Source organism: Phyllobates terribilis, unplaced genomic scaffold (genome assembly GCF_046119375.1).
Source record: "Phyllobates terribilis strain yellow unplaced genomic scaffold, ASM4611937v1 Scaffold_60__1_contigs__length_8166268, whole genome shotgun sequence".
NCBI classification, from domain to species: domain Eukaryota; kingdom Metazoa; phylum Chordata; class Amphibia; order Anura; family Dendrobatidae; genus Phyllobates; species Phyllobates terribilis.
Genome location: NW_027362820.1, coordinates 4,518,954 through 4,535,184, shown reverse-complemented (window position 1 = coordinate 4,535,184; position 16,231 = coordinate 4,518,954).

Genomic DNA, 16,231 nt, shown 5'->3' with positions numbered 1-16,231 from the left:
TAGAAAAACATAACAAGATATAACAATAACAATACAATAAAGAAACACATAAAGGTGGTCACGGCATGTCCGTAACCGGGTGCAGTCTTTGAAGAAAGCAAGGTGTCCATTTCACCAAAACAGGGAGACGTAACCAGGTAGGGGTCTGTCCTGCCCCGAGTCCTTAACAGTCTTTAGTCCGTCCTGGGTTACGCTCCAACTATGTACACAGGATTCCCGGTAAATCCACCAAAGACTCCTATAAACAACTAGAAACACATAATTATACACAAGCAACAAGAAAAACAGGTAACCACAAATAAAACAATTTATACACTTCAAATCCTCCAACATGCGGGTAACTGGCCTCTAGTGGCCCTAGTGGACCTACGGAGCTGACTGTCTGGCCCTGAACTACAGGGTGTAGGAGCTGTTAAGGGTAAACTGGGCAGCGGTCTACGGGCCCTTTGGCTCACTAGGGATATGGCAGGCTCACTGCAAGCAGAGGGTTGATCCTCCTGGTCTGCTGGTGTGGGGTCTTCTGCCTCCTGGACCGGCTGTTCTTCCAGCTCTACCTGTTGCTCCGTAGGTGCTTGGGATGCTGGTTGGAGGAAGGTGAGTACGGGTACCACAACTGCACCATTGACTTGAGTCCAAGACCGAGGGAAGTCTCCGAGCACAGTACTAACCATATCTTCCCTTTCCTCTACGGGTCGATGGTCTTCTTGTTCCTCTTCAGGGTTCCGTAGCTGTTCAGGACACTTCTTCAGGTGATCCCGGGATACAATGGCTGTGGTCTCCCCTCCGTCTTTACTGATGGTACAGACCTTCGGGTTCTCGTGGCTTGAGGGCAGTACGGTGTACGGGTCCTTCTCCCACTGGTCGTCCAACTTGTGGAGCCGTCTTTTCCTCTTCAAGACCTGCTCTCCGGGCACCAGGGGAACAGCGGGAGCATACTGGTTGTAAGTTTTCTCTTGTCTCTCCCTAGCCTGACAGAGACTTCGCTCCACGCTCCCCTGTACTTTCCGGTACTGCTGCTGCCTCTCTGTGTCCCAGTCTGCTTCTGGTGAAGTGTCCTCGGGTGTCAGGACTCCCATTTCCAGGTCAACAGGTAACTTACCAGGTCTCGCCCTCATTAGGTAAGCCGGGGTACAGTTGGTGGAACCTACCGGGATGTGGTTGTATAGGTCCACCAGATCGGGCAGCTTCTCAGGCCACAGACTGCGTTCTTCCAGGGGCAACGTTTTCAGAAGATCCATTACCACCTGGTTCATTTTCTCACAAAGTCCATTAGTTTGCGGATGATAGGGTGTCGTCCTTATCTTCCGGCAGCCATACAGATTGCAGAATTCCTGGAAGACCTCCGCTTCAAAGGCAGGTCCCTGGTCCGTCAGCACTTGGTCCGGGTACCCGTGTGGATGGCAGAAGTGCTGCTGGAAGGCTCTAGCTGCTGTTTGAGCCGTTAAGTCCTTGACGGGGACGACAACCAAGAACCGGGAGTAATGATCCACGATGGTTAACACGTAGACGTAGCCACTTCTGCTTGGGGTCAGTTTTACATGATCCAAGGCTACCAGTTCCAACGGCTGCCGGGTGACGATGGACTGCAGGGGAGTCTTCTGGCTGGCACGGTCCTTCCTCCTCAGGTTGCACGGGCCACAGTCTCTGCACCACCTCTCGATGGTTCCCCTCATGCCTACCCAATGGAACCGCCCGCGCAGCAGGAACTCCAGCTTCTTCCATCCGAAATGCCCAGCTCCATCGTGGTATGCCTCCATCACCATGGCTGCGTCTCGTCGTGGCACCACTACTTGCCAGATTAGTTCATGCGTCCGGGAGTTAACCATCCTGCGGCACAACTTCCCCTTGTAAAGGAACAGTCTACTCTTTTCTGCCCACAGTTGCTTGGCTTCCTCCGGAGCGTCTGGGTCAAGGCGAGCCTCTGGCTGAGTCAGCATCTCCTTCACCAGCCGGACGGCAGGGTCACTGTCTTGCGTTTCCGCCCAGTTGTAGTGAGGTAAGGGGTTAAGCGTAGCGCCTTGCTTACTCCTTACCCGATGGGAATACTGGATAGTCCCATGACGGTGAAACGCGGGGAGTTCGACTTCTTCCAGTCCCTCTGGATCTTCTCCTACGTCCGGTAGGTTTGGCATCCTGGACAGGGCGTCCGCGTTGGTATTGGAGCGTCCTGCCCGGTATTTGATGGTGAACTCGTAGTTGGACAGGCGGGCCATCCATCTCTGCTCTAGGGCACCGAGTCTTGCCGTGTCCAGGTGTGTCAACGGGTTGTTATCCGTGTACACGACGAACCAGGAAGAAGCGAGGTAGTGCTTAAAGAGTTCGGTGACTGCCCACACCACTGCCAGGAACTCTAGCTTAAATGAGCTGTAATTCTCAGGGTTTCTTTCGGTGGGTCGCAGTTTTCGGCTGGCGTAAGCGATTACTCGCTCTTTCCCCTGCTGGATCTGGGACAGCACGGCTCCTAGCCCGATGTTACTTGCGTCGGTGTAGAGGATAAAGGGCTGGCTGTAATCCGGGTACGCCAGGATTTCATCCCCCGTGAGGGCCATCTTCAGCTGGCGGAAGGACTCTTCTTCCAACTTCTCTCATCTGAAGGGCGGCTTCTGGTTCTTGGCCTTCCGGGACTGGCCTATCAGGAGGTCCTGCATAGGAGCTGCCTTTTTGGTGAAACCGGGGATGAACCTGCGGTAGTAGCCTACCAACCCGAGGAACTGCCGCACATCCTTTACACTGGAGTGACTTGGCCATTCCTTAATTGCGGTGATCTTATCAGGGTCGGGAGCCACTCCGTCAGCGCTCACCACGTGTCCCAGGTACTGCACCTTTGGTTTCAGGAGGTGACACTTGGAGGGTTTCACCTTTAGGCCGTAGCTTGCCAGAGCTTCGAACACTTCCGCCAGGTGTTTCAGGTGGTCCTCATAAGTCTTAGAATATACGATGACATCGTCCAGGTACAACAGGACCGTCTCGAAGTTTCTGTGGCCCAGACAGCACTCCATTAATCGTTGGAAGGTTCCTGGTGCGTTGCAGAGTCCGAACGGCATGCAGGTAAACTCGCTAAGTCCCATCGGGGTGGTGAATGCGGTCTTCTCCCGGTCCGCCTCTGCTACAGGAACCTGCCAGTACCCACTAGTGAGATCCAAAGTAGAGAAGAAGTTAGCAGATCTTAAAGCAGCCAAAGACTCCTCTATCCTTGGTAAGGGGTACGCATCCTTGTGTGTGATACGGTTGATTTTCCGGTAATCTACACACATCCTCATGGTGTTGTCTTTCTTTTTGACTTAGACTAGTGGAGCTGCCCAGGGGCTACAGCTATCCCTGATCACCCCAGCCTCCTTCATGTCTTTAAGCATCCCCTTGGCGTGTTGGTAGTGTGCAGGGGGTACAGGTCGATACCTCTCTTTTATGGGAGGATGGTCTCCCGTGGGGATGTGGTGTTCTACCCCCTTGACTCGCCCGAAGTCTAACGGGTGTTTACTAAACACTCTCTCGTACTCTTGAACCACCCGATAGACTCCCTGTTTCTGGTGTGAGGGAGTGGAGTCAGTACCCAAATGTAGTTGCTGACACCAGTCCTCCATTTTTTTCTTAGAGCCGTTACCTTCCTCAGGGTGAGATGGAGGCAAGGGTTCCACAGATTGTATAGCATTTTGGTTAATGGTATATAATTTGGCTAGCGTGGCATACCGGGGCAGGTACACTTCCCTCTTCCCGATATTGATTATGCGAACGGGCACCCTCCCATGGCGTACATTAACCACCCCCCGTGCTGTCAAGATGGTGGGCCTACTGTCTGAGTAAACTGGTTCCACCATTGCCTGGTAATCTCTACCTCTCAGACCAATAGCTGCCCGGCACCAAATCATCATTTCACTTTTTGGGGGCATGGCAATAGGGAAAGGGTCACACATTCTCACGCTACCAATCTCACCGCCGGAGAGTTCCACCTGTTGCCGTCGCATCAGTGCCCGGATCTCTTTTTGGAGCACTCGCTGCTCGCCGCAGCTGGCGTTCTTGGCAACCTGCTGTAAAAGGAAAATCACCTCTGCAAGACAATTTTCAATTACATTAGTTCCTAGAGTTATCTTTGGGTGACTCTCGTGTTTGTCAATGTCTACAATGATCAGTCCCTGTGCTGCCAGTTCAACTCTACCAATTTTAATGGTCACCTCTTTAAATCCGATCTGTGGCACGGGCTGACCATTGCTGGCGATGATACTCAAGTCGTCGTCAGGGTAGCGGGTAATATCCGAGTCATTCCAGTACTGCTTGAAGAGCACGTACGGGATGGTGGTGACCTGTGACCCGGTGTCCAGTAGGGCACTCATAGGAATGCCATCCAGTACCACAGGCAAGACTGGACGTCCTCCCACATATTTGTCGCGCCAGTTCGATGGGCCTGATGATCTTTTTCCTAGGGGTTGGCCCTCTACCCTAGGTTGTACCAGTTTAAAGGACAGTACCTTGCCATATGTCCGGGTTGATTACAACGGCGGCAGATGGGTCGTCCGTCCTCGTTGTATCGGTCGCTGGGTCTTCCTCTGGCCGGTGGGGTCCTCCTTGGTCGACGCCACGGGATGTCCTCCGGTCCGGATGCCAGCTGGATCTTCCCTGGAGTAGAAACCTGTAAAGACTGCACAGTTCGGGTTAGCGCAGCAACGCTTTTAGCTAGCTCTTGGACCTGATGGTGCAGGTCTGGAGCCGGGTCATTGCTCAAAGCCTGCGCATCAGCTCCCACAGGCCCTGCCGACAAGGGCGCCGCCTCCTGGTGGTAAGTAGTAGTGGGGCGTCTGTGGGTCACAACGCCACCTGGTGCCGGTTCTCGGAGCACCCGGATGGCTCTGTCCTTGAACTGTGCAAATCCCAGATGAGGGTCCTGTAAGGCCATTGCCCGCAACTGGGTTCGGTGGGCATTGCAATATAAACCCTCTATAAATTGTTCAGTCAACAGCCTGTCCTCGTCTCCCACGCCGTCAGGGTCGGTCTGCTTAATGGCTCTCAGGGCCTCTTGTAGGTTCAGGGCATAGTCCCTTATACTCTCATGTGCCCGCTGTTTGCACCCGTAGAATCTAAGCTTGATCTCGGCTGAGGTGCGGGTATCAAAGGTGTCCCTCAGCCGGGTTAGTATCCCTGCGACAGTCCTCCCCCCAGGTGGCCAAGACTTTACCTCCCTTCGGGCTGCCCCAGTTAATTGGGCCACCAGGATGCTCACTTTTTGCTCTTCTGTGAGGGGGTACACCTGGAAGAGGCTATCCAGCTTTTCTCTAAAGTCATGCAGGGTATGTGACTCCCCTGAGTACTGGGGTAGCCAGGCCGCTCCCGGGATATAGGGCATGGTGAAAGGCATAACTGCAGCAGCGATGGCGCTGGCGGGGGTTGAGGCAGTGAAGCTCTCCTCCGTATCCGACATCCTCCTCCCCCCTAGTGGACCGTGGCCTACCTTGCGATGATCCTCTTCCGTAGGCCGCGGCTCCGCAGTAGATCGTCAGGGTTGAGGACCTTCCGTCGCGCTCCTGTGACGTCGGCGTCTGCTGGGCTCCTTCCAGGACCTTACGCGACGTCCGGACGTGAGGCGGGGCTTCAGTTCTCGCGCGCTTTCGGAGTCCACGCCCCTCTTCTTCCCGCGCGACGTCTCCAAGATGGCGTCCAACGGCGGGAAAACTCCACGGAAGGCGGGAAGAAGGCTGAAAATGGCGCCGGATGGCGGGAATCTTCACCGATGGCGGGAAGAAGGCTGAAGATGGCGCCGGATGGCGGGAATCTTCACCACAGGTAAGTTTGAACAGTCTCTTTCAGGCACGCAGTACCCGGTGGTTGCAGGCACGAAATCCTGCCGACTACGCCAAAAGGTTGACGCGCCCCTGGGCCTGTGTCGCGCTGCGTTGCGCACGCGGGAGCTTACCCGGAGCCGGATCTGTTGAGGGTTGTAGTCTCGTGGCGGTGACCCGGTCCGTGCCCAGGGAGTCAAACTGAGCGGCGATGTATCAGCGGTAGATGTTGGACGACTACGCCACCCGTTGAGTACAGCTAAGGAGCTGCTGCTGCAGGGCAGACCGCTGAGGCCGGTGGTAGGATTGTGCAGCGTGTTAGTATAACCCCCAACGGGAGGGGTATGGCCTCAGGGCAGCCGACGTGGATGATGGGGGTAGCAGGAACCACTCGGAGACGGTACGGTGTAGTTCAGGGTCTTTACTGGTGACAAAGATAGACCCTCCCGGAGTACTGGCTAGCGATTGGGGCCTGGTCAGTCCTTGAGCAGATGGGATCTCCCCTGGCCAGGCGGAGTTGTAGGCCTCCCAAACTAACTGTACTCTTCTGGCTACCTTGCTAGAGGCGGGTATAAGTAGCCCACGTCCCTGAGTGTACCGTGTGGTGCTCACCCGTATGGCCGGTGACTCGGGGCCTTCTAGTAGCTTCCGCTCCACGACGGCGGTGCTGGTCCCATGCGTGTGACCGTGCCTTCGGGTTTCTTGGCCAGAGGACCTGGAATCCCCTGCCTGACGGATTCTGCTGCTGGGTAGGAGTTAGTCCCCACAGCCTCGGACTCCGGGTCCGGTAAGAAATCTTCTCAGTCAGGGCGAGCTCTGCAGCTGCCAGCCCCTGACTCCTTGTAACACTGCTCCCACAGAGCTCCTGATGTTCTGTTCCTATATTTGCTTCTTTTCTCTGTCTCTACTTCTTCTCTACTCACTAACCCTGCCTCAGCCCTAGGTTTATATAGGGGAAGTTCTTCCCCTCCCAGGACTGGGCAGGAGGTGTGGCATGCATAGGATTCCTGACCAAGAGACCTCCCACCTGCTCTCAGACATAACATTGCTGTTACTGTGGAAACCAGATCCCTGGGGTGCCACATACATATCAACCCAAGGACAAAAGCAAAAGACCTTGTGAAGATGATGACGGAAGCTGGTAAGATTGTGTCAATATTCACAGTGAAACGAGTACTATATCAACATGGGCTGAAAGGCCACACTGCCAGGAAGAGGCCATTACTCCAAAAGAAACATAAAAAAGCCGGATTAATGTTTGCAAATGCACACAGGAACAAAGACCTTCATTTTTGGAGACCTCCTGTGGTCTGATGAAACTAAAATTCAACTTTTTGGGCATAATGACTATTTTTACGTTAGGAGGAAAAAGGGAGAAGCTTGGAAGCCTAAGAACACCATCCCAACTGTGAAACATAGGGGGGCAGCATCATGTTGTGGCGTTGTTTTGCTGCAGGAGGGACTGGTGCACTTCACAAAATAGATGGCATCATTACCAAAGAAGATTATGTGGCAATACTGAAGCAACATCTCAAGACATCAGCCAGGAAGTTAAAGCTTGAGCGGAAATGAGTCTTCCAAATGGACAATGACCGGAAGCATACTGCCAAAATGGTAACAAATTGGCTTAAGGATAACAAAGTCAATGTTTTGGACTGGTCATCACAAGGCCCTGATCTCAATCCTATTGTAAATTTATGGGCAAAGCTGAAAAGGCAGGCGAGAGCAAGGCGACCTACAAACCTGGATCAGTTACATCAGTTTTGTCAGCAGGAATGGGCCCAAATTCCAACCAACTATTGTGAGAAGCTTGTGGAAGGATATACCAAATGTTTGACCCAAGTCATTCAGTTTAAGGGCAATGGTACCAAATACTGATGAAATGTATGTAAACTTTTGACTTTGCAGTAAGTAATAAAAATGCCTTAAAAACAATTCTCTCTCTCATTATTCTGGCATTTAGCAAATAAAAAAATTATGGTAATCCTAATTGACCTAACACGGGAAAGGTTTATTCTGATTTCATGTCAGATATTGAGAATAACATGCATATGTGTCTTTTTATATAGTGTATGTAAACTTCTGATTTCAACTGTATATATTGTATCATGTGCCCCCAAAAATCTGCACTTTATTCCTCGTTGGTTTTGAGTTAGTTACTCAAATCTATACCGCTGATGTCAATACAATGCAGTTTTTTATTCTAAGGCCCCGGTCCCACTATCAGTATTCGGTCAGTATTTTTTCTCAGGAATGGGGGATGAATGCAGAATTGGTGACTTGTTTCTATTATACCTTTTCTCTGATAGTTCCTCACCTGGTTTTGGCTCCCACTCCTGAGAAAAAATACTGACCGAATACTGACCAAATACTGATAGTGAGGCCATGGCCTAAGATCGCTAGTGTTTCTAGTTAGGTAAAGATGAAGTGGCTTTATTATTTAACTTTCATTGCAGGGGACATTGGCTTCAGCTGGAATGGGCGTTATGGTAAGTAGGGCTTAATTTAGAACAATAAAAGGTCTCTGTTAATTTCAAATTAAATATTTTATTCATGGTGTTGTAGTTATATCACATATTACTTTCACTATGGGGTTAGTAATGGGGGCGTCTTATAGACGCCTCTCCATTACTAACCAGGGCTTGATGTCAGTTGGCCTTATAAGCTGACATCAACCTCAGCCCTATAACCCCACTGCCACCGCTACAGGGCAGTGGGCAGAGCGAGGCTAAGTGTCAGAATTGGTGCATCCTATGGATGCGCCATTTCTGGGGCGGCTGAGGGCTGCTGTTTCTAGCCTCGGAGGGGGCCATTATTTATGGCACCTTCCTAGGCTATTAATATCAGTCCTCAACTGTCTGCATAGTCTTTTCTAGCTGTTAAAATAGGGGGACCCCACATCATTTTTTGGGTGGTCCCCCATTTTAATAGTCTGTAAAGGCTAAGTATTCAGCTGGGGGCCTAATATTAGTAGCCTGGGAAGCTCTGTGGGTATTACCCCCTTCCCAGGGTTTAAACATTTGCCCCAGCCGTCTGCTTAACCTCTGCTGGACTATAAAATTACGGGGAACCCACACCAATTTTTTTTTTAATAAATCCTTTAATTTAACAATAAATGACAAGTACAGTAACCAACACTATCACTGTACTAATTATATACATGACTGACACCTTTCTATCTATCTATTCTATGTGTATAGCTATTCTTTCTATTCTAAATTGTTGGGCACCGATGTATTGTAACTGTATGCGGCTGATGAATTGCCGGCTTTTAAAGAGACGGGTGAGTGAAAATCGGACGGCACTCGCATGGTCCGAGTGCTGTGCAATTTTTTTCACGCACCAATTGACTTGTATTGGCGAGTCTCGTCCGAGATATGTGGCAAATCGCAGCATGCTGTGAATCAGCCCGATTTCAGCTGAGAAAAAAAATCGCAGATGAGATGTCATTCATTCATTAACATTGGTCCGAGTGCAATTCAATTTGTTATTGCTCTTTCCCAACTAAAGCAGAGGGAAAGCGCGTGGTGGATGCTGGGCTGTGATGTGCGGTGAAACCCCAACCACAGCTCATCAATCAAGCAGGAGTGCATCACTTGCTCACGCCCGACTGCAGTGGATGTCAGAGCCGGCTTCAGCCGGGGTCACGTGATGCCTGGTGAGAGGCCAGCAATAGCGCCGCTCACAGGCAATAAAGAACAAGCTGTTATGAACTGCTACAAACACTAAGGAAAGAAAGAAAAACTGTCCGTACAATAGGACTAAGCTGATTCCCTACGATGCAGCGGGGGACCTGTTCCTTGTGAACAGACCCGCCTAAGTCCTCGGCTAGTCTGAACGCAGACCTATAGATATAAGGGAGGGGTCCCTACAAGAACTTAGGACTGGGATATAGTTGGACACCTCCTAGCAGAAATTGTAGCAGAGCAAAAGACAAACAAACAGAAGTACTAGTGGTCAAAAGACCAAGCAAACTACAGAGTAAGGTACAAGGCACCTGGATAGCTTAAGAGTAAATGTAACACTGAAGTCCAGCAAGGCCAGGAGGGCGGAGCTGGATTATTTGATGGCCTGTTTAGGCAGCCAACAGTTGGGAATGAGGGAACGCTCCCTAATCCAATTATTGGCCTGCCTAAATGAACCTTTACTTGAAAACTTTATACCAATGAACAAACTTCTCTGGTGCCATAAGAAAGCCATAACGCCACAGTGCTCAGGCATTACTGACATTGAAAAGACACAAGGTAGAGACCCTGGTTACAGTGATGTGTCACTTAATGGTCTGATTGCTGTAGTTTTTATAAAATCACTATTTTATCAGCAAGCAGATTATCATTGGGGACTAGTAAACCTGCTGCCAGGTAGTCCTACATATTCATAAGCTCTGTACAACCCCGCCCCCATCACTGATTGGCAGCTTTCTGCAAATGTAGTATACACAAAGTGGCCAATCAGTGGTGTGGGCGGGGTTATACAGAGCTCAGCAGTCAGAGAACTGCCAATCAGTGATGTGGGCGGGGTCTGCTGCAGATAACACAGTAATTTTATCAAAATGACAGCAGGTAGCCCAGTAAGTGACAGATTGTTGGAATCAGGGCCTCTGCCCCTATATTGCGCTGCACTCAGATGGGTAGCAAAAACCTGGTAACAGATTCCCTTTAATGGTGTTCTCTTCCAGTTATTGTGTTGGAGAACACCAAAGACGTAGGGCATCGGCTAAAAATGATTGCCTCTTTTTTATCTTGTGCAGGGTTTCTATATATAATCATTTAAAATTGTTTCTCAGTCACCATTAAAAGCTGAATTGGTTTACACTGAAACCTAAGCGGAGGTATAAACATCAAAGACATATAGGCCAGGAAGCTGGATTTTCAGTATTTCTACCACACCTTCTCCATGAACTCCATTTCCTCCTCCAGCTGCTGCGTCTCTTCTTTTACTGCCTGTAGAAAATCAGTGACTGACTGGCGAGGGTGCATTCCTTTCTCAAATCGGTTATAGAGGCCCCTCCAAAACCTTCCATGGTGAAAAATAAGTTTGAAGAGTTAGTATATGCACAAGTACAGAAGATTATCATCGAGCAATTCTCATGATATATGTTCTTAAGACGTGCTAGCTCATGGTACACACATGAAGGGCTAGCTCACAATGCTGTATATTCTCCCATGCCAGAGAATTGGGCCGATTATGCTAATGACACTCTGCTTTAACTCTGAGTGTGATCCAATTTTCTTGCATGGAAGAATTGCAGCACAGGTGTGGAGAAGATGGAGGACTTAATTTTTCCATCTTCTCCATTGTCTCTGTGCACATACATCAGACTGCACTCGGATAACATAGTATATTATTGGTCCGAGTGCTATCCGATAAAACATCACATAGCACTAGCACTCGGCCGTGTTACGTGGCAATGTGAGCGAGTCCTAATGAGTCCCTCAGTGGCTGATCTATGGCTGGTGACTTCAGATCAGTGAAAATATGTGGTGGCAAGTTGGGCCTCATTACTCGGACAGCACACTGACACATCCTATCCTTACACTATTCACATGTCCGTTCTGTTATTTTGCTGACTGATGGTCTGTATATAAACAGAGACATCCCCTACATTGACCTTATTTGCGGACATCCAAGTTGCATCCTACTGCTATTCTTCATTTTCACTGACTGGGTACTTGAAGAAGCTTGGGAAACCTCTGTCACGTTGTTTTTGCATATGGCAAAACCATTGATAAAAACGGACATGTGGACTAAATATGCCCGAAAATTGGATCTAACACACTTGCAAAATTGGTCTGTTTTGTACAGGCAAACAAAAAAAAACAGCTTTTGCCTGGATTCACACGTGTGTTTTGCGGTCTGAGTATGCTTCAATGCAAAGACTGGCTTCAGGTCTCCTGACCCAAACTCGACTTTATATCATGCGTTTATATAGAAAGGTCCCGATCAGGGACATCCGCATGCCCTATTAAAGGGGTTGTACCAAGTATATAAGTAATCCCCTATCAACAGGATTTAGGAATTGATCGCTAGGGGTCAGTTCCACAGAGAATGAATGGAGTAGAGATGTACATGCTCCACCTCTGCTCTGTTCAAAGCTTGCTCTACAGAACCTCCTGGGGATTGTTGGGGGTCCCAGCGGTCTGACCCCCAAAGATCAATACTTTATCGCAGTCTAAATATGTGCAAAATGAATCACCGTGTCACAAGCTGTCATAGATGTCAGTAAATCTGTCTAAAGTGAATTGATTTGTGCCAGGCAGAAGATAGAACTGACGAGTGAGCTCTGACGCAACCCCTAAATGTAGACCATGGTTACAAGTGGGAAGAGTGTTGGGCCTTGGATTTCACCACTGAAGGACACATTGGGCTCATGATACGTCACCCCGCTTCTTTCACCTGTAAAGTTAGGGTTGATGTTTCTATATATGAATGATAAGTATATGGTGTGTTAGAGTTCTGCTGCTTTATTCAGTGCAGAGGAGGAATCAGAATAACCTCTTACCTGAAGTGGCATGGAGTGGTGTGTGGTCTCAGAGTTCCTTGGCTCTGACTGTGATCTGCTCTGTACAGAGGGTTCATGTAATCCAACCGCTGCTTCCACAGGTAAGACCAGAGGGAGTAGGTCCTCTCCTGAATTCTGGAAGATGATGATTGCATCACTGATATATTGAGATTATGAGAGCTGCAAGTATACCCGTCACCACTGCAACCTGCACTAACACTAAGGGCTCATTCAGACGTCCATTTTTTGTGTACGAGTCCTATTTGTGTTATTTCCAGATAGATCTTGTACCTAGAAGAGTGAATGGGGCCATTCATATATCTGTGATTGTTTGAGAGACGGAAAATCGTGGCAAAATGTACGATAGTTATCTGAGTGTCAGGTCAAAATTAACAATGCACATCCATGGGTCAGTGAAAAAAAAATATCGCCCAACAATTAATTGCCATCTGAGCGCTGTCCAGTTTTCCAGGTCTGTTTGATGGAAAAAGATGAAGAAACTGAAGCTCAGGCCAAACTCTAATGATAAAAACTGACACTGACCAAACTGGTGAAACTGTGCCTGATTCTCTTATATGAATGAGCCACAAGTTCTATAGCTTTCAGTGTTTCTTTGCATAGTAGCTGTGTAGCTTCATAGTCAAAATTGGAAAATCCGGTTCCAAAAAGTAGATGGAAAGATGCACTGAACTGCTTGGCCCCACCACGGTGCACCGAGCGCCTGTACTTGATTTGAACAGTCCTTCTGTACTGACAGTCCCTTTACAGCAGTGTTCCCCAACTCCAATCCTCAGGACCCACCAACAGATCATGTTTTCAGGATTTCCTTAGTATTGCACAGGTGATGGAATTATTGCCTGTGCAGGTGATGCAATTATCAGCTGTGCAATACTAAGGAAATCCTGAAAACATGGCCTGTTGGTGGGTCCTGAGGACTGGAGTTGAGAACCACTGCTGTAAAGGGTTAGGAGATAACTTTCTGAATGCTGGAGGTGCGACCGATGGGACTTTTAGCGATGCTGAGAATGGGGCTCTTCAGTGATCAGCAGAAGGCCTCATTCACATGTACAGGTTTAAACAGGTATGTGAAAAAATGGTATCAGTGTGTCCATTTTTACTATCATTGTGTTATCAGTGTTCTTCTCGTATGGATAAATATGTTATAAAGTTTCTCCAATGCTTTGTAATGTTAAAGAAGTTGTCCAGTACTTTATATTACCCCCCCCATGTATCCCCCCGGGGCCCCTAAGACTTTTTGCAATTAGCTTGCGTTGCTGATAATGCCTGTGAGCTTCGCTATCGGTGGCCGCTCACAGGCATCACGTGACCCCACGCTGATGTCACGACAAGTGAGGCGTGACTCAGCGCTGGGGTCCCTACGGTGGCTGCTGGGTTGTGGGCAGGGTTACACCTCCTCCCCACGCGTCACACCCAGCATCCACCGCGCTTTCCCAATGAATGGGGAGAGGCAGAGCGTGCGGTGGATGCCGGGTGTGATGTGGGGGGGGGGGTAACCCCGCCCACAGTCTGGCATCCACCTGGAACGCGGAAGACAGAGACCCCCGGCTGCTGCCAGCGACATCGGCGGATGTCAAAGCCGGCTGCAGCCGGGGGTCACGTGATGCCTGTGAGCGGCCAGTGATAGCGCCACTCACAGGCATTATCTGCAACGGAAGGTAATTACAAAAATCCTTAGGGGCCCCGGGGAGACACATTGGGGGGGGGTAATATAAAGTACTGGACAACCCCTTTAATCTCGGACAGCACCATGATGCCATCCGTGGGCTGTCTATGTCTTTCATGGACCCATAGACTTGTATAGGTCTTTTTCATCTGTGATATTGGAAGAAAAAACAGACATGTCTCCGTGAGTTTTGCACAGACACATAGTCCATGAAAATACACAGGCATGTGAATAGCATTAGCATTAACACTTACATGTGGATACGGATGTCTGAATGAGGCCTCAATGAGAGCTTGATATTTTAAGAATATCTCTTTAAAGCCATGATCCTCTAGTTACAAGGATGTATCTCATGTCCTTGGCTACTGACCTGCAGGTTAGGACATTTTGTGACTGGGAAAGAAGATCTACAAGATTTCAACATTACTCAGGACAGAGAATATCTTCAAGAAGTATCTTCTGGTGGACCATTGGTTACATCAGGAACTGTGCAATTCTTAAATCCATGTACCCATCTTATTTTATTATTGGCATTTTGATTTCACCATTCTTATGTTTCTCTGTACAGTGGCACTGCCAGCGATGCCAGCGACCCAGATGGGCAGGAAAAAACTGAAATGGTTTAGGTTCACATACCCATTCAGTCTCCGGATATGTGGGAGTCCCTAAGGTCTGACACCCCCACCAATCCTGAAGTGATGGCATATCTTACCAATATGCCATCACTTTATACATTTTTCTCCTGCACAGTTATTGAAATTTTTTTGCCAAGGTTCAACCTTCACAGTTTATAAGTGATTGCTGTTATCCAGACTGTGGGGCACCGTGTGATCAGATCAGCATCAGGTACACGTCAACCATCCATATTCTATTTCTGTTACAAGCCTATAGTGACCATACACAGAGCACATATTCTCTCACATCAGTTCCTTCCTCTCCTTCTCGCAGTTGCACAGAAAGTTTCCATACTGACAGGAGTATATATGGTGTTGTATGTGGACCAAGAATCTCTCATTAAATTCAAACGCACAGGGAAACTGCTCCATGAGCTGCCAGACACATTCCAGGAACTGGTCTATCACTGGGGACACCTCCTTGGGATCCCCATCTAATTTTCCATACCTTAAAAAGAAAAAAAATAAATATGCTGAAGCAATGCAATTGGGGTATATGCATGCAACATCTTTTTCAGGTGGACTGCGCTCCCAAAACCGCCTGAGACTGGGAATGGCACAGAAAAGCTACAGTAAGTATATTATATTAGAATGTATGGTGTTTTTTTTTTGTCTCTTTTGCCGAGAGGAGGAGAGCTGATGGAAGATTTGGAAAGTGACACAGCTAAACTCAGCTGTGCTGACCCTAGCCCCACACTGACTGCTGGGCCCATATCTGAAATGTGTTGATTTATGGGATTTGAATACAGTTGATATTCTAATCACGCAGGAGGTTAGACCAGGAGATCCGGGCTTTCATTATAACCCACACACTGAGAAACCTGCTGTAAGATATGGTGTGGACGTGTTCTTTTTCTAGCATCTTGCTGCCTGTTTATAATTGGACAGCATCGTACAAGGAGAAGTACATGCCCCACAGTGAAAGCTCTCTGATAACACCCACTTGGATGTAACGAAAATTAACTCATTAGGTGACAAATACTTTGATTGTTAATATCCCTGCAACAGAGATGCAAAATAAAAAAAGAGCTAACAATTTTTTTTTTTCTGCTCTGAAGCTACAATGTGTTTTCAGTTCAACATGAAAAATTTGGTGAAAGGCCCTCTGTAAATAAGTGACTCTGTTTGACTTTTCCAACATATGTGCAGTGACCAGGGTTACCTGTGATTAAATTTGTGTCCAAATGAAATCCAGTCTTTTTCAATTAACACCTAATAGTAATTGGGAAAAATAAAAGTTACACTATGCAAAAAATATCAACTCCGTAAATCTCCACCAGTACATAGAGTATATGAAATAAAACCTCTTACCATAAATCCTCTGATGGTTTGGTAATAGGGGTCAAGTAACAGACTGGATACAGAGCAGACCTGAGCGGTGCGGTCCCATCCATCAGAACAATGAACGAGCACGCTGGCGCCCTCTTCTGACACGGCCTAAATGTGCAAATTAAATGTAAAATATTACACATTTATATAATTACAAATCTCGTTTATTCTCAGCACTAAAAGGATCATTTTTGTACAGTCCGTGCCTAGAATAGTACAAATCAGACAAGCAGCACTAGAATATGAACAGATACAACACATCTTACCTTTGCAA